The sequence below is a fragment of the Ranitomeya variabilis genome, chromosome 1 (genome assembly GCF_051348905.1).
Source record: "Ranitomeya variabilis isolate aRanVar5 chromosome 1, aRanVar5.hap1, whole genome shotgun sequence".
Classification (NCBI taxonomy): domain Eukaryota; kingdom Metazoa; phylum Chordata; class Amphibia; order Anura; family Dendrobatidae; genus Ranitomeya; species Ranitomeya variabilis.
Window position 1 is genome coordinate 46,149,417 of NC_135232.1, and position 26,425 is coordinate 46,175,841.

The 26,425-nt window shown below is 45.6% G+C and overlaps 2 protein-coding genes across 2 annotated transcripts in view; one reads left to right on the forward strand and one right to left on the reverse strand.

Annotated features, from left to right (window-relative positions):
* Positions 1-17,204, reverse strand: part of LOC143804692 (acyl-coenzyme A amino acid N-acyltransferase 1-like) — a 93,052-nt gene extending 75,848 nt beyond the window's left edge. Inside the window, exon 1 of the mRNA XM_077283050.1 lies at positions 17,136-17,204. The gene's annotated coding sequence lies outside the window, so the exon portion shown is untranslated. The remainder of the gene's footprint in view (positions 1-17,135) is intronic.
* Positions 1-26,425, forward strand: part of LOC143804683 (acyl-coenzyme A amino acid N-acyltransferase 1-like) — a 230,288-nt gene that overhangs the window by 56,745 nt on the left and 147,118 nt on the right. The gene's annotated exons all lie outside the window — the stretch shown is intronic.

A 26,425-nucleotide genomic window follows, 5' to 3' on the forward strand; every position in this document is an offset into this window, starting at 1 on the left:
GACTTCTTTTTTCTCTCCTTTCTCTGCCAATTAATTTAACCCTTTGTGGGCCGGTCAAACTGTTATGGTTCTCAATGGCAAGAGAACATAGCCCAGCATACATAGGAACTAGCTCTTGGAAGGATGGAAACTTAAACTGACCATGAACTAAACCTGCCGCACAACTAACAGTAGCCGGGTAGCGTAGCCTGCGTTTTATCCCTAGACGCCCAGCGCCGGCCGGAGGACTAACTAATCCTGGCAGAGGAAAATATAGTCCTGGCTCACCTCTAGAGAAATTTCCCCGAAAGGCAGACAGAGGCCCCCACATATATTGGCGGTGATTTAAGATGAAAATGACAAACGTAGTATGAAAATAGGTTTAGCAAAATCGAGGTCCGCTTACTAGATAGCAGGAAGACAGAAAGGGTACTTTCATGGTCAGCTGAAAACCCTATCAATACACCATCCTGAAATTACTTTAAGACTCTAGTATTAACTCATAACATCAGAGTGGCAATTTCAGATCACAAGAGCTTTCCAGACACAGAAACGAAACTGCAGCTGTGAACTGGAACAAAATGCAAAAAACAAACAAGGACAAAAGTCCGACTTAGCTGGAAGTTGTCTGGTAGCAGGAACATGCACAGAAAGGCTTCTGATTACAATGTTGACCGGCATGGAAGTGACAGAGGAGCAAGGTTAAATAGCGACTCCCACATCCTGATGGGAACAGGTGAACAGAGGGGATGATGCACACAAGTTCAATTCCACCAGTGGCCACCGGGGGAGCCCAAAATCCAATTTCACAACAGGGATGTGCGGTCATTTGTGCAGTCCTGTGGGACTTATGCTCGAGCTAAGCCTTGCTGTTCTCGTGCCAGCGGGTTGCTCTTGCCCTTGCCTGTCCCGAAGAGGCCTTGGACACACATTTCCATGGATTTCATTTCAGATCTTCCGGTGTCTCAGGGCATGTCTGTCATCTGGGTGGTATGTGATCGCTTTTCCAAGATGGTCCATTTGGTATCTTTGCCTAAGCTGCCTTCCTCTTCCGATCTGGTTCCTTTGTTCTTCCAGAATGTGGTTCGTTTACACGGCATTCCTGAGAATATTGTGTCTGACAGAGGATCCCAGTTTGTTTCCAGGTTCTGGCGATCCTTTTGTGCTAAGATGGGCATTGATTTGTCATTTTCGTCTGCCTTTCATCCTCAGACTAATGGACAAACGGAGCGAACTAATCAGACTCTGGAGGCTTATTTGAGGTGTTTTGTTTCTGCAGATCAGGATGATTGGGTGACCTTCTTGCCGTTGGCTGAGTTTGCCCTTAATAATCGGGCTAGTTCCGCTACTTTGGTTTCACCATTTTTTTGCAACTCTGGTTTCCATCCTCGTTTTTCCTCGGGACATGTGGAGCCTTCTGACTGTCCTGGGGTAGATTCCGTGGTGGATAGGTTGCAGCGGATCTGGAATCATGTGGTGGACAACTTGAAGTTGTCACAGGAGAAGGCTCAGCGTTTTGCCAACCGCCGCCGCGGTGTGGGTCCCCGACTTCGTGTTGGGGATTTGGTATGGCTGTCTTCTCGATTTGTTCCTATGAAGGTCTCCTCTCCTAAATTTAAGCCTCGCTTCATCGGTCCTTACAAGATATTGGAAATCCTTAATCCTGTGTCCTTTCGCTTGGATCTTCCGGTGTCGTTTGCCATTCACAACGTGTTCCATAGGTCTTTGTTGCGGCGGTACGTTGTACCTGTGGTTCCTTCTGTTGAGCCTCCTGCTCCGGTGTTGGTTGAGGGCGAGTTGGAGTACGTGGTGGAGAAGATCTTGGATTCTCGTCTCTCCAGGCGGAGGCTTCAGTATCTGGTCAAGTGGAAGGGCTATGGTCAGGAGGATAACTCCTGGGTGGTTGCCTCTGATGTGCATGTGGCCGATTTAGTTCGTGCCTTTCACGCTGCTCATCCTGATCACCCTGGTGGTCTTGGTGAGGGTTCGGTGACCCCTCCTTAAAGGGGGGGTACTGTTGTGAATTAGACTTTTTTGGCTCCCTCTTGTGGTCACTAGTGATATGACTCTGGGATTGTATTTCCTCAGTTTGGCACCCACCTGGGTCGTTAGTCCAGGGGTGTTGCTATATAAACTTCCTGGTTTCTCAGTCCAGTGCCTGGCATCGTTGTAATCAGTTCCTTTCTGTTTGCTCCTGTCTGCTGGTCTTGGATCTTGCAAAATTAAGCTAAGTCCTGCTTCCTTGTTTTTTGGTTTTTTGCTTTGCTCTTATTTTTGTCCAGCTTGTACTAAATGTGATTCCTGATTTTGCTGGAAGCTCTAGGGGGCTGGTGTTCTCCCCCCGGGCCGTTAGACGGTTCGGGGGTTCTTGAATATCCAGCGTGGAAATTTTGATAGGGTTTTTGCTGACCATATAAGTCATCTTACTATATTCTGCTATTAGTCAGTGGGCCTCTCTTTGCTAAATATCTAGTTCATTCTTACGTTTGTCTTTTCTCCTTACCTCACCGTTATTATTTGTTGGGGGCTTGTATCCAACTTTTGGGGTCTTTTCTCTGGAGGCAAGAAAGGTCTATCTTTTCCCTTCTAGGGTTAGTTAGTTCTCCGGCTGGCGCGAGACGTCTAGAACCAACGTAGGCACGTTCCCCGGCTGCTGCTATTTGTGGTGCTAGGATTAGATATATGGTCAGCCCAGTTACCACTGCCCTATGAGCTGGTTTTTTGTGTTTGCAGACTTGGTATGTACTTTTGAGACCCTCTGCCATTGGGGTCATAACACATTAACCCTTCATTACCCCATATCCCACCGCTACAGGGAGTGGGAAGAGAGTGGCCAAGTGCCAGAATAGGCGCATCTTCCAGATGTGCCTTTTCTGGGGTGGCTGGGGGCAGATGTTTTTAGCCACGGGGGGGCCAATAACCATGGACCCTCTCCTGGCTATTAATATCTGCCCTCAGTCACTGGCTTTACCATTCTGGCGGAGAAAATTGCGCGGGAGCCCACGCCAATTTTTTCCGCAATTTAACCCTTTATTTTAGCAGCTACAGCGGCCAAATTTTGCACATACACACTACTAACATTAGTAGTGTGGAATATGCAAAAAAAAGGGGGATATGAGATGGTTTACTGTATGTAAACCATGTCTCATATCCTGTTGGGTTTGTGAAGGAGAAATGCAAAGCCGGCAATTGAATTACCGGCTTTTCACAGATATCGCGCTGAATGAAATATAAATACAGAATATATATATATGTGTCTCAATGACATATATATATATATATATATATATATATATATATATATATATATATACTGTATATATGTTTTCCCGAACATTTGAGCACATAAATCCATTAGATGTCGGTTTTGCAAGCTTGCGAGAAAATCTCGGCATACAGATGCCATACGGATGTCACACGGATCATTTGATGCGAGGAAATCGCATCCTCGCACTGCACACGGATCACTGTTTTTGAAACATTTGTGCGATTCTCGGCCGTGAAAAACGGACCGTTTTTTTATACGTTAAGTGTGTCCCCGGCCTAACATCTGATCTTTATGGATAAATTTCAATTCTGTAACGTAGGATACTGTAAACGGTCTTCTAAACGATTAACTACTGCTGTAAAAAAACAGACTGCATACAGATGATGAATGAAAAAAAATTGTCCTACTCGTCTGGATTATTTTTTTTGCATTCGTGCGAACCTACCTGCAGTATGATTACATTAATACTAAACTTGTATTTTTTTTTATTATTATTGTTCTAATTTTAGCGGTTAAAAAAAATCTGAACTTATATAACAAAAAATTGGCTTGTGGCAAAAATTTTCCAAGACCCGAACTCCACATTTCCTTTGTATTTTAGGCAAAAAACAATATATACACTCACCGGCCACTTTATTAGGTACACCTGTCCAACTTCTTGTTAACACTTAATTTCTAATCAGCCAATCACATGGCGGCAACTCAGTGCATTTAGGCATGTAGACATGGTCAAGACAATCTCCTGCAGTTCAAACCGAGCATCAGTATGGGGAAGAAAGGTGATTTGAGTGCCTTTGAACGTGGCATGGTTGTTGGTGCCAGAAGGGCTGGTCTGAGTATTTCAGAAACTGCTGATCTACTGGGATTTTCACGCACAACCATCTCTAGGGTTTACAGAGAATGGTCCGAAAAAGAAAAAAAATCCAGTGAGCGGCAGTTCTGTGGGCGGAAATGCCTTGTTGATGCCAGAGGTCAGAGGAGAATGGGCAGACTGGTTCGAGCTGATAGAAAGGCAACAGTGACTCAAATCGCCACCCGTTACAACCAAGGTAGGCCTAAGAGCATCTCTGAACGCACAGTGCGTCGAACTTTGAGGCAGATGGGCTACAGCAGCAGAAGACCACACCGGGTACCACTCCTTTCAGCTAAGAACAGGAAACTGAGGCTACAATTTGTACAAGCTCATCGAAATTGGACAGTAGAAGATTGGAAAAACGTTGCTTGGTCTGATGAGTCTCGATTTCTGCTGCGACATTCGGATGGTAGGGTCAGAATTTGGCGTAAACAACATGAAAGCATGGATCCATCCTGCCTTGTATGGAGCATCTTTGGGATGTGCAGCCGACAAATCTGCGGCAACTGTGTGATGCCATCATGTCAATATGGACCAAAATCTCTGAGGAATGCTTCCAGCACCTTGTTGAATCTATGCCACGAAGAATTGAGGCAGTTCTGAAGGCAAAAGGGGGTCCAACCGGTTACTAGCATGGTGTACCTAATAAAGTGGCCGGTGAGTGTATATATATTTTAATCTTTTACATTTTACAAATTACAAAAAAGAAAATGGGTCAATGCAAATGTTTGAGCACCCTGCCCCCCCCCCCCAAAAAAAAGGGAGCATTATTTACCTGACCGGGTCACAGTAACTAATGCGCTATCAGGATGCAGCAAACTAACTTAACAAAGATGGAGGAAGCTCAGGTGAGAAATACTGATGAGACGACCACTCACAACCTACCAAGTCATGGGGCAGATGATTGCTTAGTATTAACTCAGCACACAAGCGGCTTGTAATGGTCTTCTAAGGCTACTTTCACACTAGCGTTTTTTGCAATACGTCGCAATGCGTCGTTTTGGCGAAAAAACGCATCCTGCAAAAGTGCTTGCAGGATGCGTTTTTTCCCCATTGACTAACATTAGCGACGCATTTGCAACGCATTGACACACGTCGCAACCGCCGTGTGACGGTTGCGTCATGTTGTGGCGGACCGTCGGCAGCAAAAAACGTTGCTTGCAACGTTTTTTGCTGCGTCGATGAACGTCTTTTCCGATCGCGCATGCGCGGCTGGAACTCCGCCCCCTCCTCCCCGCACCTCACAATGGGGCAGCGGATGCGCTGAAAATCTGCATCCGCTGCACCCGTTGTGCAGCGCAAACAACACTAGCGTCGGTACGTCGGCCCGACGCACTGCGACGGGCCGAGTACGACGCTAGTGTGAAAGTAGACTTAGAGATTAATAACTGCTGCTGTAAAAAAAACAGATTGTACATGGATGATGAAAGAGAAAAACTTATTCTACTGGAAGAATGGATGAAAATCCCTCAAACAAGAAATCAAAGACTCGTCTGGCTGCAAAAAGTGTTTACAAGCTGTGATACCTGAAAAAGGGGGTGCTACTGGGTACTAACCATGCAGGGTGCCCAAACTTTTGCATTGGCCCATTTTCCTGTTTGTAATTTTTAAAAATGTAAAAGATAAAATACATGTTTTGCCTAAAATACAAAGGAAATGTGTCATCTTTAACTTTAGGCCTTTTAGAGATCATTTCATCTTCAACTTGCTTAACTGTTCACAATAACAGTAATTTTGACCAGGTATGCTCAAACATTTACATGCCGCTGTATGTATGGGTATATATTACAATTTTCACATTTTTTTTCATCCCCTGATAGGATTTGAACTTGCGATCTCTTGCACAATTCACTGCAATACTTCAGTTGTAACCAGGTGGTGGAGACCCTCGCCTGCCCCCTCTCTCCCATGTGGTAGGCCCTTATGCGGTTCCCTGATGGTGTACCTGTTTACTATTCTCTTGTTGTGTTTATGTACTGTGCTTATAATGTTTTTATGCTGCATCATTGTAATGTATGTGCTGTGTTTGCCTTGTTCAAATGTTCTACCATTGTATTGTATGATGTCTGTAGTGTAGGGTTAGTCTAGGGTTAATTTAGGGGGCTGAGCCAGCAGATTCAAGCAGACAGGAAGTCCCTGTCTGCAAGTTACAGCCCAGGCAGCATGGCCTTAGGCAAGATGCCTGTCCCAGTCAGGGACAGCAAGGACCCCCGGCTGGGGGAAATCTAAGCTGACCAATCCCCAGAAGGGGGAAAGACTGCTGCCCCGGACTAAAGGACAGTGACACGAGCATTGCCAGATCCCAGGAAGGGATAGAATCTGTTGCCCAGGACTTAAGGACCTTAACACGGGCCTCAGGACTTTGTAAGGGCTCCACCGAAGGGACTTCAAGCATCCAGATCCGGCATATGGACTACTGCTTTTATCGGCGACGATGGCTGTTGTGGGTACGGTCGCGGACATTGCTAGGGAAGGAGGAAGCCAGTGTTGTGCTTCATTTCATCTCTGTTATTAAGTTTTCTTCCCTGTTGGACTGCAAGTTGTGTCTGAGGATTGTGTCCCTCCGGTATATCTCTGTGCACCCAGCTTAGCTGACTCGGCTGGGACTACCACCCCGGGCCTCCTTGTTACACTTGGCGTAGTCGGCAGGATAGACCCCACGACCTCGCAACTACAAGTCCGCAGGGAAGGACTTTTGGAATTTGCACAGCAGTAATTGTTATAAAGGAGGCAAAGATGGCGCAGACCGCTGCTGAAAAGATGGCGGCCGTTGGTGCGAAAACTAAGGATAAGGCTTCTTTTCGTGGGCGTCAGGGAAGCATCTGGGCACCAAAAACAAGAAAGCCACATCCCTTTGTGAAGAGTGCCCGCCCTAAATGGGTGCATGTGAAAAAGGAGCTGCCGCCCTCCCCATCTCACCAGTAGAAATGGGTGGAGCAGCAGAAAGTGACCTCACCCACGAATGGGTGGAACCCAGAGAGATCAGACAGCATGCTTGCAAGAGGGATGCCATTACCTGCGAGATTGAAGGAGCCAAAACGGAAGGAGCCCAGAGGACATTAGAGGCTGCGCTGAGGGGAATTGTTGCAGCCACCATCCCTGGTTCCCGTGACTGCACAGGAGGACTGTAATCGGAGGCAGTGGCGGTGAGTAGGAATTGTCCGTCCGAATGACCTACCACCCCGGCTACTGCTGTTTCCCCTCCTGTGGCCCCTCCAATATCTCTGGTCGCGCCCCAACCCCCCATCTCCACCGTTGTCCCCAGTGTCGGTGGTGCCAGTTGCCTTCCGGCCCGCACCTGTCCTTTCCGGCGCCTGTGCTGCATATGTGGAGGAGCCCCGGATGCCCTTTGAAGGCCCAGTGGATCCAGAGCGTGATCTGAGAGAAGCAGCGAGAGCACCGCATTGTTAAGGAATTACAGCGCCCAGGCGGGGGAACTACAGCTGGCTGGATTACCAGCGGTGTGGTCCAGCACCTCAACCTGTCCAGAGGCAAACCCACCACCGAAGGCTCTGTATTGAACGGCCCGTTGCTGCTGCCACAGTTTCTGAAGATGCGCATGAGAGAGAGGTGCCTAGACATAGTGAGGCGGTCGCAAATGTTACAGCAGAGCTTGAGGCTCTGGGAGCTGTGGGATGAGGATCTGCTGGAGGAGGAGTCCCCACTGCTCCTCCAGCTCTGCATCCCCTCCAGCGGATCCATGGACTAATGTGGCCCCTTCAAGTACAGTGTTTGAGCGGTGCCATGTGCACCTGTAGAAAGTGCGAGGGACTGTGCCCCATTCCTGAGAGGGCAGTGAGCCCTGTATGGCGCCAAATGGCTAAGGCGTCAGGAGCAGCGCGCCGATACAGTTACCTTCTGCGGCAGAGCAGGGAGAATCGATCTCCCTGCTCTGCCGCCCGCTATGGGGCCCCTGAGCAGGCCAGGGCGGGCCTGGTGCCAGTAGTGGGTCCCCCGACTGTCACTGCACTGATGAGGGAAGGACTAGAGCTGCGCTCCTTCTCCCATCATCCCCCTGTCAGCGTCTGGCTTCACCGATGCCGACGCTGACAGTGGGTGCGATGACGTCACCACCCGGCGCCCGCTGTCAGAAGATGAGCAGGAGGTCGGAGCACCGCTGGAACAAGGATCAAGAGAGGTGAGTATTTATTGTTTTTTTTTATGGGGGCTGCCTTATATTTCAGGATCTGCTTATAAGAGTGCTGCCTTATACTTCAGGGTGCTGTCTTGTGCTATACAGTCTGCCTATGGGTGCTGCCTTGTGCTATAGAGTAGACCTATGGGGAGTGCATTATACTATATGGAGTCCTATGGGGAGTGCATTATACTATATGGAGGCTTTTAGGATCTGCCTATTGGGGTGCTGCCTTAAACTTCAGGATCTGCCTATAGGGGGGCTGCCTTATACTTCAGGATCTGCCTATAGGGGGCTGCCTTATATTCAGGATCTGCCTATAGGGGGCTGCCTTATACTTCAGGATCTGCCTATAGGGGGGCTGCCTTATACTTCAGGATCTGCCTATAGGGGGGCTGCCTTATACTTCAGGATCTGCCTATAGGGGGCTGCCTTATACTTCAGGATCTGCCTATAGGGGTGCTGCCTTATACTTCAGTATCTGCCTATAGGGGGCTGCCTTATACTTCAGGATCTGCCTATAGGGGTGCTGCCTTATACTACAGGGTCTGGCTATGGGGTGCTGTCTTATACTACAGGGTCTACCTATAGGGTGCTGTCTTATACTACAGGGCGCTGTCTTGTGCTGTAGAGTCTGCCTATGGGTGCTGCCTTGTGCTACAGAGTAGACCTATGGGGAGTGCATTATACTATATGGAGTCCTATGGGGAGTGCATTATACTATATGGAGGCTTATGGAGAGTGCATAATACTATATGGAGACCTATGGGGAGTGCATTATACTATATTTAGGGTAATCTGGTGCATTATACTATATGGAGGCTATCTAGTGGGCCATCATACAGTGTAGAGATTACAGTAACATAGTTAGTAAGGCCGAAAAAAGACATTTGTCCATCCAGTTCAGCCTATATTCCATCATAATAAATCCCCAGATCTACGTCCTTCTACAGAACCTAATAATTGTATGATACAATATTGTTCTGCTCCAGGAAGACATCCAGGCCTCTCTTGAACCCCTCGACTGAGTTCGCCATCACCACCTCCTCAGGCAAGCAATTCCAGATTCTCACTGCCCTAACAGTAAAGAATCCTCTTCTATGTTGCTGGAAAAACCTTCTCTCCTCCAGACGCAAAGAATGCCCCCTTGTGCCCGTCACCTTCCTTGGTATAAACAGATCCTCAGCGAGATATTTGTATTGTCCCCTTATATACTTATACATGGTTATTAGATCGTCCCTCAGTCGTCTTTTTTCTAGACTAAATAATCCTAATTTCGCTAATCTATCTGGGTATTGTAGTTCTCCCATCCCCTTTATTAACTTTGTTGCCCTCCTTTGTACTCTCTCTAGTTCCATTATATCCTTCCTGAGCACCGGTGCCCAAAACTGGACACAGTACTCCATGTGCGGTCTAACTAGGGATTTGTACAGAGGCAGTATAATGCTCTCATCATGTGTATCCAGACCTCTTTTAATGCACCCCATGATCCTGTTTGCCTTGGCAGCTGCTGCCTGGCACTGGCTGCTCCAGGTAAGTTTATCATTAACTAGGATCCCCAAGTCCTGCTCCCTGTCAGATTTACCCAGTGGTTTCCCGTTCAGTGTGTAATGGTGATATTGATTCCTTCTTCCCATGTGTATAACCTTACATTTATCATTGTTAAACCTCATCTGCCACCTTTCAGCCCAAGTTTCCAACTTATCCAGATCCATCTGTAGCAGAATACTATCTTCTCTTGTATTAACTGCTTTACATAGTTTTGTATCATCTGCAAATATCAATATTTTACTGTGTAAACCTTCTACCAGATCATTAATGAATATGTTGAAGAGAACAGGTCCCAATACCGACCCCTGCGGTACCCCATTGGTCACAGCGACCCAGTTAGATACTATACCATTTATAACCACCCTCTGCTTTCTATCACTAAGCCAGTTACTAACCCATTTACACACATTTTCCCCCACACCAAGCATTCTCATTTTGTGTACCAACCTCTTGTGCGGCACAGTATCAAACGCTTTGGAAAAATCGAGATATACCACGTCCAATGACTCACCATGGTCCAGCCTATAGCTTACCTCTTCATAAAAACTGATTAGATTGGTTTGACAGGAGCGATTTCTCATAAACCCATGCTGATATGGAGTTAAACAGTTATTCTCATTGAGATAATCCAGAATAACATCCTTCAGAAACCCTTCAAATATTTTACCAACAGTAGAGGTTAGACTTACTGGCCTATAATTTCCAGGTTCACTTTTAGAGCCCTTTTTGAATATTGGCACCACATTTGCTATGCGCCAGTCCTGCGGAACAGACCCCGTCGCTATAGAGTCCCTAAAAATAAGAAATAATGGTTTATCTATTACATTACTTAGTTCTTTTAGTACTCGTGGGTGTATGCCATCCGGACCCGGAGATTTATCTATTTTAATCTTATTTAGCCGGTTTCGCACCTCTTCTTGGGTTAGATTGGTTACCCTTAATATAGGGTTTTCATTGTTTCTTGGGATTTCACCTAGCATTTCATTTTCCACCGTGAATACCGTGGAGAAGAAGGTGTTTAATATGTTAGCCTTTTCCTCGTCATCTACAACCATTCTTTCCTCACTATTTTTTAAGGGGCCTACATTTTCAGTTTTTATTCTTTTACTATTGATATAGTTGAACAACAGTTTGGGATTAGTTTTACTCTCCTTAGCAATGTGCTTCTCTGTTTCCTTTTTGGCAGCTTTAGTTAGTTTTTTAGATAAAGTATTTTTCTCCCTACAGTTTTTTAGAGCTTCAGTGGTGCCATCCTGCTTTAGTAGTGCAAATGCTTTCTTTTTACTGTTAATTGCCTGTCTTACTTCTTTGTTTAGCCACATTGGGTTTTTCCTATTTCTAGTCCTTTTATTCCCACAAGGTATAAACCGCTTACAGTGCCTATTTAGGATGTTCTTAAACATTTTCCATTTATTATCTGTATTCTTATTTCTGAGGATATTGTCCCAGTCTACCAGATTAAGGGCATCTCTAAGCTGGTCAAACTTTGCCTTCCTAAAGTTCAGTGTTTTTGTGACTCCCTGACAAGTCCCCCTAGTGAAAGACAGGTGAAACTGTACAATATTGTGGTCGCTATTTCCTAGATGCCCGACCACCTGCAGATTTGTTATTCTGTCAGGTCTATTAGATAGTATTAGGTCTAAAAGTGCTGCTCCTCTGGTTGGATTCTGCACCAATTGTGAAAGATAATTTTTCTTGGTTATTAGCAGAAACCTGTTGCCTTTATGGGTTTCACAGGTTTCTGTTTCCCAGTTAATATCCGGGTAGTTAAAGTCCCCCATAACCAGGACCTCATTATGGGTTGCAGCTTCATCTATCTGCTTTAGAAGTAGACTTTCCATGATTTCTGTTATATTTGGGGGTTTGTAACAGACCCCAATGAGAATTTTGTTACCATTTTTCCCTCCATGAATTTCGACCCATATGGACTCGACATCCTCATTCCCTTCGCTAATATCCTCCCTTAAAGTGGACTTTAGACAAGACTTTACATAGAGACAAACCCCTCCTCCTCTCCGATTTTTACGATCCTTTCTAAACAGACTGTAACCCTGTAAGTTAACTGCCCAGTCATAGCTTTCATCTAACCATGTCTCGGTTATTCCCACTATGTCAAAGTTATCTGTAGATATTTCTGCTTCTAGTTCTTCCATCTTGTTTGTCAGGCTTCTGGCGTTTGCGAGCATGCAGTTTAGAGGATTTTGTTTTGTTCCAATCTCCTCGCTGTGGATTGTTTTAGAAATGTTCTTACCTCCCTTCTGAGTATGTTTTCCTGGGTCTTCTTTGTTCGAGTCTAATGTTTTTCTTCCCTTCCCCTCTTCTTCTAGTTTAACGCCCTCCTGATGAGTGTAGCGAGTCTTCTGGCGAATGTGTGTTTCCCAGGTTTGTTGAGGTGTAATCCGTCTCTGGCGAGGAGTCCATCGTACAAGTAATTCACACCGTGGTCCAGGAATCCGAATCCTTGTTGTCTGCACCATCGTCTTAGCCAGTTGTTCGCATCAAGGATCCTGTTCCATCTCCTGGTGCCATGCCCGTCTACTGGAAGGATAGAAGAAAAAACTACCTGTGCATCCAGTTCCTTTACTTTCTTCCCCAACTCTTCAAAGTCCTTGCAGATTGTCGGTAGGTCCTTCCTTGCCGTGTCATTGGTGCCAACATGTATCAGAAGAAATGGGTGGACGTCCTTGGAGCTGAAGAGCTTTGGTATCCTATCGGTCACATCCTTGATCATCGCACCTGGAAGGCAGCATACTTCTCTTGCGGTTATGTCCGGTCTGCAGATGGCTGCTTCTGTGCCTCTCAGTAGTAAGTCTCCCACCACCACCACTCGTCGTTGCTTCTTGGCTGTACTTTTTGCTGTCACTTGTTGCTGTGCACCCTTTTCTTTTTTGCTTGCTGGTAGTGCTTCATCCATTCATTCATTCATTCATTAGGTGTGCCATCGCATCCTCTACAAAGATTTGATATCGGTTCTTCAGTTGTGTGGTTGGTGATTTCTCCATGGTCTTCTTGCTTCTTTTGGTCACATGCTTCCACTCATCTGCTTTTGGAGGTTCTCTGACACTTTTTTCACCTTCTGTGACCAGTAGAGATGCTTCTGTTCTGTCTAGGAAGTCTTCATTCTCTTTGATGAGTTACAGTGAAGGGGCCATCATACAGTGTTGGAGCTATTAAACAGTTTGGGGGCTACTAAGGGGTCAGTATACTGTGTGGATGGTACTATACAGTGAGGGGGCATTATACTGTATAGGGGAGCTGTACAGGGGCAGACTCGGGACATTATTAAATGTAAAGTGGGCACTTCTTGTTATAGGGGAACTCAGGTTACTGTGACTATGAAAGGGGCACACATGGCAATATTACTTTCTAGGGAGCAAAATGTGGGCACTGTTTTCTAGGGCACTTGCACCCGGCGTTACAATATTATAGAGGGGTGCTTTCAAATTTAGAAGGCACAGAGAACCGCACAGCAGGTGCAGTAATAGGGACACATACAGCAGCAGCGGCTCAGTATTGGGGTATCAGGTGGAGTAATAGGGACACATACGGCAGCAGCGGCTCAGTATTGGAGTATCAGGTGCAGTAATAAGGACACATATGGCAGCAGCGGCTCAGTATTGGGGTATCAGGTGCAGTAATAAGGACACATATGGCAGCAGCGGCTCAGTATTGGAGTATCAGGTGCAGTAATAAGGACACATATGGCAGCAGCGGCTCAGTATTGGGGTATCAGGGGCAGTAATAAGGACACATACGGCAGCAGCGGCTCAGTATTGGGGTATTAGGTGCAGTAATAAGGAAACATACGGCAGCAGCAGCTTAGTATTGGGGTATCAGGGCCAGTAATAAGAACATATATGGCAGCAGCGGCTCAGTATTGGGGTATCAGGTACAGTAATAGGGACACATATGGCAGCAGCGGCTCAGTATTGTGGTATCAGGTGCAGTAATAAGGACACATACGGCAGCAGCGGCTCAGCATTGTGGTATCATGTGCAGCAATAGGGACTCATACGGCAGCAGCGGCTCAGTATTGGGGTATCAGGTGCAGTAATAGGGACACATATGGCAGCAGTGGCTCAGTATTGGGGTATCAGGTGCAGTAATAGGGACACATATGGCAGCAGCGGCTCAGTATTGGGGTATCAGGGGCAGTAATAGGGACACATACGGCAGAGGCTCAGTATTGGAGTATCAGCAGGATAAGGAGTTTGTGCAGGTTGGGAAGAGATGGTGATGGGACTGGAATATGAAAAGTGAAATGTGTCTTTGTTGTATTCTCTGCAGACGAGTCCTGGCTGGAAGAAGTTGTGTCAGTCTGGGCCAGACGGAAAAGATGGGAAAAATGAACGATTCCATCAGAAAGGATGTCAGCGGTAGGTCATTATCTGTAACTCTGCTGCGATCTCTTATATGATCTGTAGGACTGGTATCTACCACTGACCATATGGCGGTAATATCCATGTCGGTCGTTATATAGAGATTATCTTCAGTAAAGGTACCGTCTCACAGTGGCACTTTGGTCGCTACGACGGCACGATCCGTGACGCTCCAGCGTCGCTCCATTATCGCTCCAGCTTCGTAGACTGCGGTCACACTTCGCAATGCACGGCGCTGGAGCGATAATTTCATGACGTATTTGCGATGTAGAAGTCGTACGGGACAGTCGTACGGGCATGTCACACAGGAGGTGCTCTCACAATTCAGAGCACATTTTGCATAATCTATGCGTGACGTTGTTCACGAGGGGCATGTTGTGCTGCTAGCTAACTACACCTGTAATGCGATGATTGGCCGTTGGTTACTGTGAGCGCATTGGTTGGAGAGAAAAGAATACAGTGCTCGAGAGCCGCAGTTTTATCGGCCGGGAACAATAGTATCACGTCTGTCGAATGAGTATTGTACCGCCCAATCAGCAAACAGGAGGTGGAGAATTTGGCGCTCCTACATATCAAGCTCCTCCACCCATTACATCGTATACAATATCGTTCACACCTTTGTTACACGATGCGATCATGCCGCCACAGCTGGACACTTGATGACCAAAGAAAGTTTCAAACGATCTGCTACGACGTACGATTCTCAGCTGGGTCCCTGATCACAGCAGCGTGTCAGACACAACGAGATGGTAAGTATATCACTGGAACGTCACGGATCGTGCCGTCGTAGCGACCAAAGTGCCACTGTGAGACGGTACCCTAACAGTGCGGTCATCTGCTGACGTTCTCCTCCAGTATTAGGGCACGTCACCGAATTGTAATGAAGGTTACCTGGTTAGGAGCCCACTCAGAAGCTTCGCCCCCCCCCGAACCAAAACCCTAGCTACGCCTCTGGTCAGGAGTGACCACCACATTCACAATTGAAGGACTGTACATTGTTTTTCCCCTCATCCAAGTTTATTTGCACACATTTGCACATTCCTTGCTGGACCACGGGCCTGGAGACCCTAGGAGGGTTAACTGACTGCGTGTGTGCGGCTGTGGAAGAGACTCTCTTTACCTGGAACTGTGTCCCCTGTTTGTACCTTGGCCTGGCCCCCTGATAAAGCCCAGCGCACCTATTTGCTGCTAAGCCCGTGGTGGTCAAAGCGGGGAGGGGGAGAGCTTGGTTCGGCAGACCCGTTTTGAGTGAGAGACTGCGACTCTTACGTTTGCTGTAACTGAAATTTGTTATCCTGATGTTTTATTAATGGTTTACCCATCCAGAGGTCGTCATGCCCGGGGACGGACATGTTTTACGGGGGAGGGGTGTAAGAAGGTGGCGGGGACCCTCGTCCGCCCCCTCTCTCCCGTGTGCTGGGCCCGTGCACCTTATGCGCTACCCGGATGGTGTACCTGTTAACTAAAGAAAACAGAGGAAATGTTCCAGCTCCTTCTTGGTAAAAAAATCAGTAGTCCATATGTCTACATCTATGTGTTGTGCTCCCAGGAGCAGGATCAGAGTCAGAAAAGGCTGCTCTGGAAGAACGTGCCTTCAGGAGGTTTGGAGCATCACGCTTTTGATCCAGGACTCAGGCCCCGAATGTAACTGACAAGTGACGTCCCTGCACTGGAGCCCGCTGTGCAGAAGAAAAGTGGTGGGCCCGGAGTGAGTGAAACACGGTGCTGGCATATCTCACCCAGTCTGGGCCCCTCCTCCTTGCTTCTGCTCACGGGGCCCTGTACACCAGTAAGGGTAGTAATTCCCTGATGGCGGCCCTGCACGTACACATCAAATGCCAAGCCTTTTCCCCCTTTCACCATGACCTTGCTTTTTCCCACTCATGTTGGATGTACCCTTCCCCTCTTTTAAGCTGATGTTTCTCTTTAGGCCCAGATCTGTCAGTCACATGTCACTTAATTTGCAATCAGTATTTATTTGCTTGGGATAATGTGGCTGGAACCCAGAATCAGCAGCACTATGGATTTATATGCTGAAGTGCCGACCTGTGGCTGCACCACAGAATTAGCGCTCCAGATTTAGATGCTGGAAGGGCAATTTGACAGGATTAGGATTAGGATCCTATCTATCTGAACTAGCTAAGAATAAATCGCCTAGCAGCAGCCAATGACAGAAGCCCTTCTGTCTGGACGTTGTTTCTGCGCTCTTATTAGCTGCCTGAATCTTCACACATTAAGTTAATTAAAAAAAGAATAACAGTCCGCCGCCGCTCCTCTGACCTCTCCCCACCCCTCCCCTCATCAAACATGTCCCCCCGTGACCCCCGCTCATCATACAGCACCACTATCCTCTCCAAAGTACTACCACAAGCATTAGCGGAAACTATCATTTACAGAACTTTAGCAGAATTTTGCCGATTTTGAGGAAAATGATCGGGAATCCGAACACGAATCTGTACGTGCTACGTTCGCGCCGAATTTGAGAATGGCGAACGTTTTCCGAACTAGTTCGCTCATTGCTATGCCTAATATCTTAATACTGCTGTCACAATTTACACCGGTATCTCAGACATTAAACTATTGTGATCAGAGCTGAGCTGTTATTCTCAGGTGCCGACCGTATAACACAGACGTTTCCCACCATGTATGGAGTGGGCTTAGCTCCCCGACCTTCCATATTGTATATAGGGATAGTGCACTTCTGTTGTATATGTGCGGTATGTGTTGCAAAAGGGTTAAAAACCAAAAGAAAATTATCAAAAGAAAACAATAAAAGATAGCAATGATTATACAAGTAGTACATAAATAACAGGAGTGGAGGTAGCTGCAGAAGTGACGCTGCAGAAATATTATAGACATGGTGCTGCAAAGGTGTAAAAGTAATAATGACTTACTACTAATAATTGTTTGTTAGTTGTGCTATGTAAAATGTTATATTTATGTAGATTATATAGGATTTTATATATTTACCTGTGATTCTGTCTCTTCAGTTAGAATCAGGTGTAGTAGTCGTAATATCTTCTTAGGGCAATGTAACCTGCAGGACAAAGGTCATCACATGCTGCAAGTAAAGTCACAAACAACTAATGTGCTTGGACTGTGCTCCGTGACAGGCAGAATTTTCATATTTCTATAGAGCTGATACGTTCCTTGCACTTGGAGTGATAGATACAGTCATGGGCGAAAATATTTCTTCCAGAAAAATATTGCAATTTTTTGCAATATACATATGTTTATTTCTTTTATGCGTAAAAAATAAATAAAAATCATAATTTCAAAAAAAAAAAAAAAAAATGGGCCAGACAAAATTGTTGGTACCTTTCTAAAATTGTGGATAAACAACTTTGTTTCAAGCATGTGATGCTTGTTCAAATTCACCAGTGGCAAGTAACAGGTGTGGACAATATGAAAATCACACGTGAAACCAGATAAAAATGGGAGTAGTTGACTATATTGTGTCTTTGTGTGCCACATTAAGCATGGAGAACAGAAAGAAGAGAACTGTTTGAAAAATTGAGAATCAAAATTGTTGAATATTATCAAGAATCTCAAGGTTGCAAGTCCACCTCCAGAGATCTTGATGTTCCTTTGTCCACGATGTGCAACATAATTAAGAAGTTTATAATCCAAGGTACAGTAGCCAATCTCCCTGGACATGGACAACAGAGAAAAATGATGAAAGGTTGCAACAAAGGATAGTACGGATGGTGGGTAAGCAGCCCCAATCAAATTCCAAAGAAATTCAAGCTGTTCTTCAGGCTCAGAGTCCATTCGTGTCAGTGCAAACTATTTATCAAGATTTAAGTTAAATGAAACGCTATGGCAGTAGACCCAGGAGAGCCCCACTACTGATACAGAGACATAAAAATAGCTAGACTGAACTTTGCCTAAATGTACATGAAAAAGCCAAAATCCTTCTGGGAAAATGTCTTGTGGACAGATGAGACCAAGATAGAGCTTTTTGGTAAAGCACATCATTCTACTGTTTACTGAAAATGGAATGAGACCTACAAAGAAAAGAACACAGTACCTACAGTCAGATATGGTGGAAGTTCAAATATGTTTTGGGGTTGTTTTGCTGCCTTTTTTACTGGGTGTCTTGACTGTGTGCAAGGCATCATAAAATCAGAAGATTACCAAAGGATTTTGGGTTGCAATGAAGTGCCCAGTGTCAGAAAGCTGGGTTTGTGTCTTAGGTCATGGGTTTTCCAGCAGGTCAATAACCCCAAACATACAGTGGGGCAAAAAAGTATTTAGTCATTCAGCAATAGTGCAAGTTCCACCACTTAAAAAGATGAGAGGCGTCTGTAATTTACATCATAGGTAGACCTCAACTATGGGAGACAAACTGAGAAAAAAAAATCCAGAAAATCACATTGTCTGTTTTTTTATCATTTTATTTGCATATTATGGTGGAAAATAAGTATTTGGTCACAAACAAAATTTCATCTCAATACTTTGTAATATATCCTTTGTTGGCAATGACAGAGGTCAAACGTTTTCTGTAAGTCTTCACAAGGTTGCCACACACTGTTGTTGGTATGTTGGCCCATTCCTCCATGCAGATCTCCTCTAGAGCAGTGATGTTTTTGGCTTTTCGCTTGGCAACACGGACTTTCAACTCCCTCCAAAGGTTTTCTATAGGGTTGAGATCTGGAGACTGGCTAGGCCACTCCAGGACCTTGAAATGCTTCTTACGAAGCCACTCCTTCGTTGCCCTGGCGGTGTGCTTTGTCATTGTCATGTTGAAAGACCCAGCCACGTTTCATCTTCAATGCCCTTGCTGATGGAAGGAGGTTTGCACTCAAAATCTCACGATACATGGCCCCATTCATTCTTTCATGTACCCGGATCAGTCGTCCTGGCCCCTTTGCAGAGAAACAGCCCCAAAGCATGATGTTTCCACCACCATGCTTTACAGTAGGTATGGTGTTTGATGGATGCAACTCAGTATTCTTTTTCCTCCAAACACGACAAGTTGTGTTTCTACCAAACAGTTCCAGTTTGGTTTCATCAGACCATAGGACATTCTCCCAAAACTCCTCTGGATCATCCAAATGCTCTCTAGCAAACTTCAGACGGGCCCGGACATGTACTGGCTTAAGCAGTGGGACACGTCTGGCACTGCAGGATCTGAGTCCATAGTGGCGTAGTGTTATGACCCCAATGGCGAGGGTCTCAGAGGAACGTGGAAGTCTGCAGAATACAAAAATCCAGCTCATAGGGCAGTGGTAACTGGGTTGACCATATATCTACTCCTAACGCCAACACTAGAAGTAGCCGGGGATCATTCCTACGTTGATTCTAGATGACACGCGCCAGCCGGAGAATCTAGCTACCCCTAGTAGAGGAAAACAAAGACCTTTCTTGCCTCCAGAGAAGGGGACCCCAAAGCTGGATAGAAGCCCCCCACAAATAATGACGGTGAGGTAAGAGGAAATGACAAACACAGAAATGAACCAGGTTTAGCACAGAGAGGCCCGCTTACTGATAGCAGAATAAAGAAAGGTAACTTATATGGTCAACAAAAACCCTATCAAAATCCACACTGGAAATTCAAGAACCCCCGAACTGTCTAACGGTCCGGGGGGAGAACACCAGCCCCCTAGAGCTTCCAGCAAAGGTCAGGATATAGATTTGGAACAAGCTGGACAAAAATACAAAACCAAAACAAATAGCAAAAAGCAAAAGGCAGACTTAGCTGATATAACTGGAACCAGAAATAAACTTTTGAACGATAATGCAAAATTAGTATTAAACAAGAAAGTAAACCAAAAACTAATTCATAATAAACTTTATTTAAATATAGGAATAACAAACCAAAACAACCCCTAAAAAACCTCTCTATATAAGAATAAATTTTTAAAACCGGCCTATTTGTTCATGGGTAGTATGACAGGGGGATACCCGACTATACCCTGATACCTAGTTATCCCTAGGGTACTCCCTACCTGTCTGCGGAGGTTGGCACCCTCTTGGACGCAGAATGGCGCCCCCGCTCCTCGACGACTACCCCTGGATGCCCTGCAGGTCCCTATTATTTGGATTATAGGACACCCCACAGTTGCCCACACCTAGGGCACCCCACAGTTGCCCACACCTAGGGCAAACCTATATATGAACAAACAAATGCCAATAGTCAACCACTCTCGTGCCTCTATATCAAAGATTGAATAAAAACCTCAAAGTCCTTTAATGAGGCAACCTGTGGCACCCCTATCCGTGTGCTCTAAGCCTCCTTCACTGGCTGTTAGGCCCTCAAAACTCCCTATCCGGACTGTCCTGCCTGACAGCGGAGGTTGGCACCCTCTTGAGCGCAAAATGGCGCCCCCGCTCCTTGGCGGCTGCCCCTTATAGCCCTAGGCCAATCCCTACACCAAGGGAAACTCCTGTACGGAAGTGTCTATGGAGCTATACTAGTGGACTACTGTGAAAATGTAAGTATGTAGTCACCTTACCAGGAGTTATACAAATGGGCTAACCACAGTATCCATATATTATACATTAGACCCCTTTTTGGCTTAACACACAAGATGACAAAAGAGATATAGTAGTCTCCATTTTATGGGGGCACACACAAAAAATAATAAAGTAATTATTTTATACACTGATGCAACTTATTATCACTGATATAAATCTTCAGAGTGCACACATAGTGGAAGACCCAAATACAAAAGAAATAAATATAAAAAACCTGATACACTTATCTGCGTTCAGGTCTCGCCTCTACGCGTTTCCCCCCCATGATGTGGTTCCTCAGGAGGCATATGGGAAGAAGAACCGTGTGATACAATCACATCGGAGATGTGCTATGCCTGGTTGTAGGTGCAGGGTTTACACTGACAGGAGCCTGCTTAAATAAACTCCACCCAGAGGGCGGCATTGCAAGAGTTCGTTCATACCTCAAGATTAGTGTACAGTTCGCAATGCAGGTGTTCAAGTAGCCCCCCGGTCCAGATCCTCACATTGTGCATGGCGGCCGCCATTACTCCCCTGTCATTCACGGCGTTATCGTACTGCGCATGCGCCGTTCCCAGACCTTAGAGGTCTGACGTATTCACTCAAACAGCGCTGGCTGTAGTGGACTCCATTTTGTTGTGGACCCTATCATATCACCGCCGGCACTCCCATACTGCGCATGCGCCGTTTTAAGATCCCGAACGGTCTGACATAATCATTCTATCTGCCTAGGTATTCTTGGGATACTTTTAGTTATCGATTTCTTTTATCTCTCATATCCATTCTTGTTCCGGCACATGCTCTATTACCCAAATGCCCGCAAGTAATGTAAGTGATGTAATGCTATATCTGGAACGAGGATATAATTAAACCCATTGTATCACCACTTTTGTACAGCATATCTCGTGTGCACACATTAAAAAGATCACAATGTAATTGTGCCGCTAATCAATAGCTGTATATTAATTCTAGTAACCTATGGATTCCAACATATGTGTGAGTATACACCGGCCCTATAAACCATACGTGGAATAACTCAGAATGAGGGGGTTGGAGATTCCTTTACAGAAATTAAACAGAATTCCCCAAATGACCCCTCTTTATATGTCAGCCCGACCCCCACCATTAGTTATCTTTTCCTAAAGCCCATATTGGCGGATAATTGGAGTGATAATTTTAACTCGTCTCCCAAAATATACACTGCAAACCATCTAATAGATCTGCACAGCCTTTTTTATTTATGTCGGGGCAACGGGGAAGCTAGATCAGTGAACCCGGTTCACACAAAGCAACTATAAGTTAACCGTTCATTTAGTCCCCTTGGGACAACCGACTCCATTCTAAATATCCACTGGGTCTCCTTTTGTAGGATCACCCTGTCCCAATCACCCCTTCTTCCATTCTGCTTTACCACCTCCAGGACACAGAAGGAGAGTACCCTGTTGTCACCCTGGTGGGCTTCCCAGACGTGACGTGCTATGGGGGTGTCCCTGCAGTTCTTTATGTCACCCAAGTGTTCCCCGATCCTCCTCCTCAGCTCTCTCTTGGTTTTGCCTATGTAATTTTTTGGACACACGCACGTGGCCATGTATACCACGCCCATGGTCCTACAATTGGCAAAGTCCCTGCAAAAGAACTGTCTTCCATTTGATGCGCTGACAAAATTCTTGCAGGGTGCTAGAAAGTCACAAAACGAGCAGTTTCCGCATCTATAGGTGCCATTTACCCGTCTATCAAGCCAGGTTCCTGCTTGTTTTTCTCTTTTATAGTGACTATGTACAAGACGATCTTTCAGAGAGCGTCCTCTCCGGAAGGTGATCTGGGGTCTACTTGGGATGACATCTGTAAGGGTTTCATCCATCCGTAGGATGCTCCAATGTCTCTTGAGGATACTGAACACCCGATTGGTTTGATTGTCATACGTCCCAATAATCCTCGGAGCATTCTCACTTTCTGATTCCCTGTTGGTATATAATAGAGACCGTCTATCCTTTCCCATAGCATTCCTGAAGGCTGGATCCAGAACCTCATCTGGGTAGCCCCGATCTCGAAATCTCTCCCTCAGATCATAAGCCTGTGCCCTGAAGGTGGCGGAACTGGAGCAATTCCGCCGAGCTCTAAGATACTGACCTCGCGGAATGCCCCGCTTCAGGGGAACCGGATGATGGCTCTCCCACCGAAGAAGGGCATTTGTAGCAGTTGGCTTGCGGAACAGTCTTGTATCCAACATACCATTGGCATTGATAGTAATTTTTACATCAAGAAAGGCCAGTTCACGTGTGTCACTTTCCGATGTGAACCTTAGGCCGACCCTGTTACTATTCAATTCCTTTACAAAGCTGTTGAATTCCGTTTGTGTACCACTCCATATGACCAGGACGTCGTCTATATATCGGTACCATGTCGATATTTTGTTGTTCCACCATCCCTCACACTCCGGGAACACTACGGTTTCCTCCCACCAGCCCAGGAGGAGATTTGCATACGAGGGCGCACAGGAGCAACCCATCGCAGTCCCCCTGAGCTGGTGGAAGTACTTACCATCAAATAAGAAATAATTGTGGGTTAGAACAAATTTCATCAACTCAACCACAAACTTGTTGTGTTCTTCAAAATAGATGGCCCTTGTCTTTAGATAGTATTCTAGTGCTCTAAGACCCTCTGTGTGTGGAATGCTACTATACAGGGCCTCAACATCAATCGAACCCAAGATGGTACCCTGTTCCACCACAATGCCATCTATCTTTTGGAGTAGATCTGACGTGTCCCTTACATAGGAGGGTAAAGATGTTACAAACGGACGTAGGATGTTATCCACGTAAATGCCAACGTTCTGACTCAGTGAACCCACACCCGAGACTATGGGGCGTCCTCTTAAAGGCAGGAGACCCTTATGGACCTTCGGAAGGGCGTAAAAGGTCGGAATCATGGGAGTACGAGGAACTAAAAATTTATGTTCATTGTGAGAGATCAGTCTTTTATTCAAACCTGCATCTAGGATGGAAACCAAAAGCCTGGTGAATTTTTCGGTAGGATCACTCATAAGTCTGCCGTATGTCTCTTTGTCATCAAGAATAAGATTACACATTCCTACATACCTCCTGTGGTCGAGGATGACCAAATTGCCCCCCTTGTCAGATGGCTTAACAATGATCTGATCATTTCTCTCAAGTTTTTCCAAGGCCTCCCATTCTTCACCGCTCAAATTTGGCGGTATATTACCATTTTTTTGGCCAACCTTTTTAAGGTCATCCTCGACCACTTTTAGAAACATGTCAATATTAGTGTAATCACCAGGGGGAGGCATCTTATTGCTCTTCAGCTTAAGATTTGTGTGTGGACCCAAGCCTTCACCCCTTTCGTTATCTTCCAAGAGATCCGTCAGGATGTTGACCCCTTCAAGATCCTCTTCGGATATACCAAGTTCTAAGCATTGTTGTTTATTATGCAAAGAAAAAATTTTTTTCCACTTTAGCTTTCGGCAGTATAAGTTCAAATCCTTCACCCACGCAAAAGTATTAAACAATGTTGTGGGAACAAATGTTAGTCCCTTTTTCAATACACTGATCTCTCCAGGTGACATAGCATAGTTACTGAGATTTATGATTTGATTATCATCGTAGCTAGTTCTTACACCCGTTTCCTCAAATCGTACCCCCCAAGGGGCCTCTGCTCTAAAAAAGAGGAGGAAGGCATAGAGGTGGATGAGGACGAAGATGGTGCCATTTGAGCCAGAGATCTTGGAGGTACCCCAAAACCACCTGCTCCATTCATTTGGCCACCATAACCCTGGTCCTGATCTCTGCCACCTTGATATCTGTTTCTGTAACCTCTTTGCTTCTGCCATTTTCCTCTCCCCCTGTATGATGTGAAGCCCCCTCTCCCTCTTTGTCTCCAGTAGCCACCTGCTCTCTCTGTGTCAGAGCCCTCCGCCTCCGAAGAGGAAATTTCTGAGGTTGTGTCTACGTTCCCTGTGAAGTTATACGCCCTGTTAGTCCTAAACTCCTCCGAGTCCCGCATAAATTGTGTATGTTTTCGGTTTTTTAACTGATTCTGGTAACGTTCCACCGAAATTTGCAAGGTACTCTCTTTTTTATTAAACTCTGAATCTGATTTGAACTGTAAAGTTTTTTCTATTAGTTCATTTAATTGTTTCGAAGTTGTCTCCAAAATCTTTTTCTCCTCCTCTAACAATAGTTTCATAAACCTCACAGATGAAGCCGTAGACTCCTCTTGCCAGGCTTTGAGCAAACTGGGATTGTTTATTCGTGGTGATGGGGAAATGTTTATCCGTAATCCCTTGGGTACAATACTATTTTTGATATAGTTCTCCAAAGCTTTTGTTTCCCAAAGGGATTTTAGATATCTCTTATAACACCCAGTCAGATCTTTAAATATAGAATATATAGATGGACTGGAGTCAGTACCTGTATACCCTGAATCAACTGAAAACACTCGATCAGCTTCACTAACCCAAGTATCAGAACAGATGGGCCCTGACAAAAATCCGGCCATATTACAAAAACTCAGAAATAAACTTTTGAACGATAATGCAAAATTAGTATTAAACAAGAAAGTAAACCAAAAACTAATTCATAATAAACTTTATTTAAATATAGGAATAACAAACCAAAACAACCCCTAAAAAACCTCTCTATATAAGAATAAATTTTTAAAACCGGCCTATTTGTTCATGGGTAGTATGACAGGGGGATACCCGACTATACCCTGATACCTAGTTATCCCTAGGGTACTCCCTACCTGTCTGCGGAGGTTGGCACCCTCTTGGACGCAGAATGGCGCCCCCGCTCCTCGACGACTACCCCTGGATGCCCTGCAGGTCCCTATTATTTGGATTATAGGACACCCCACAGTTGCCCACACCTAGGGCACCCCACAGTTGCCCACACCTAGGGCAAACCTATATATGAACAAACAAATGCCAATAGTCAACCACTCTCGTGCCTCTATATCAAAGATTGAATAAAAACCTCAAAGTCCTTTAATGAGGCAACCTGTGGCACCCCTATCCGTGTGCTCTAAGCCTCCTTCACTGGCTGTTAGGCCCTCAAAACTCCCTATCCGGACTGTCCTGCCTGACAGCGGAGGTTGGCACCCTCTTGAGCGCAAAATGGCGCCCCCGCTCCTCGGCGGCTGCCCCTTATAGCCCTAGGCCAATCCCTACACCAAGGGAAACTCCTGTACGGAAGTGTCTATGGAGCTATACTAGTGGACTACTGTGAAAATGTAAGTATGTAGTCACCTTACCAGGAGTTATACAAATGGGCTAACCACAGTATCCATATATTATACATTAGACCCCTTTTTGGCTTAACACACAAGATGACAAAAGAGATATAGTAGTCTCCATTTTATGGGGGCACACACAAAAAATAATAAAGTAATTATTTTATACACTGATGCAACTTATTATCACTGATATAAATCTTCAGAGTGCACACATAGTGGAAGACCCAAATACAAAAGAAATAAATATAAAAAACCTGATACACTTATCTGCGTTCAGGTCTCGCCTCTACGCGTTTCCCCCCCATGATGTGGTTCCTCAGGAGGCATATGGGAAGAAGAACCGTGTGATACAATCACATCGGAGATGTGCTATGCCTGGTTGTAGGTGCAGGGTTTACACTGACAGGAGCCTGCTTAAATAAACTCCACCCAGAGGGCGGCATTGCAAGAGTTCGTTCATACCTCAAGATTAGTGTACAGTTCGCAATGCAGGTGTTCAAGTAGCCCCCCGGTCCAGATCCTCACATTGTGCATGGCGGCCGCCATTACTC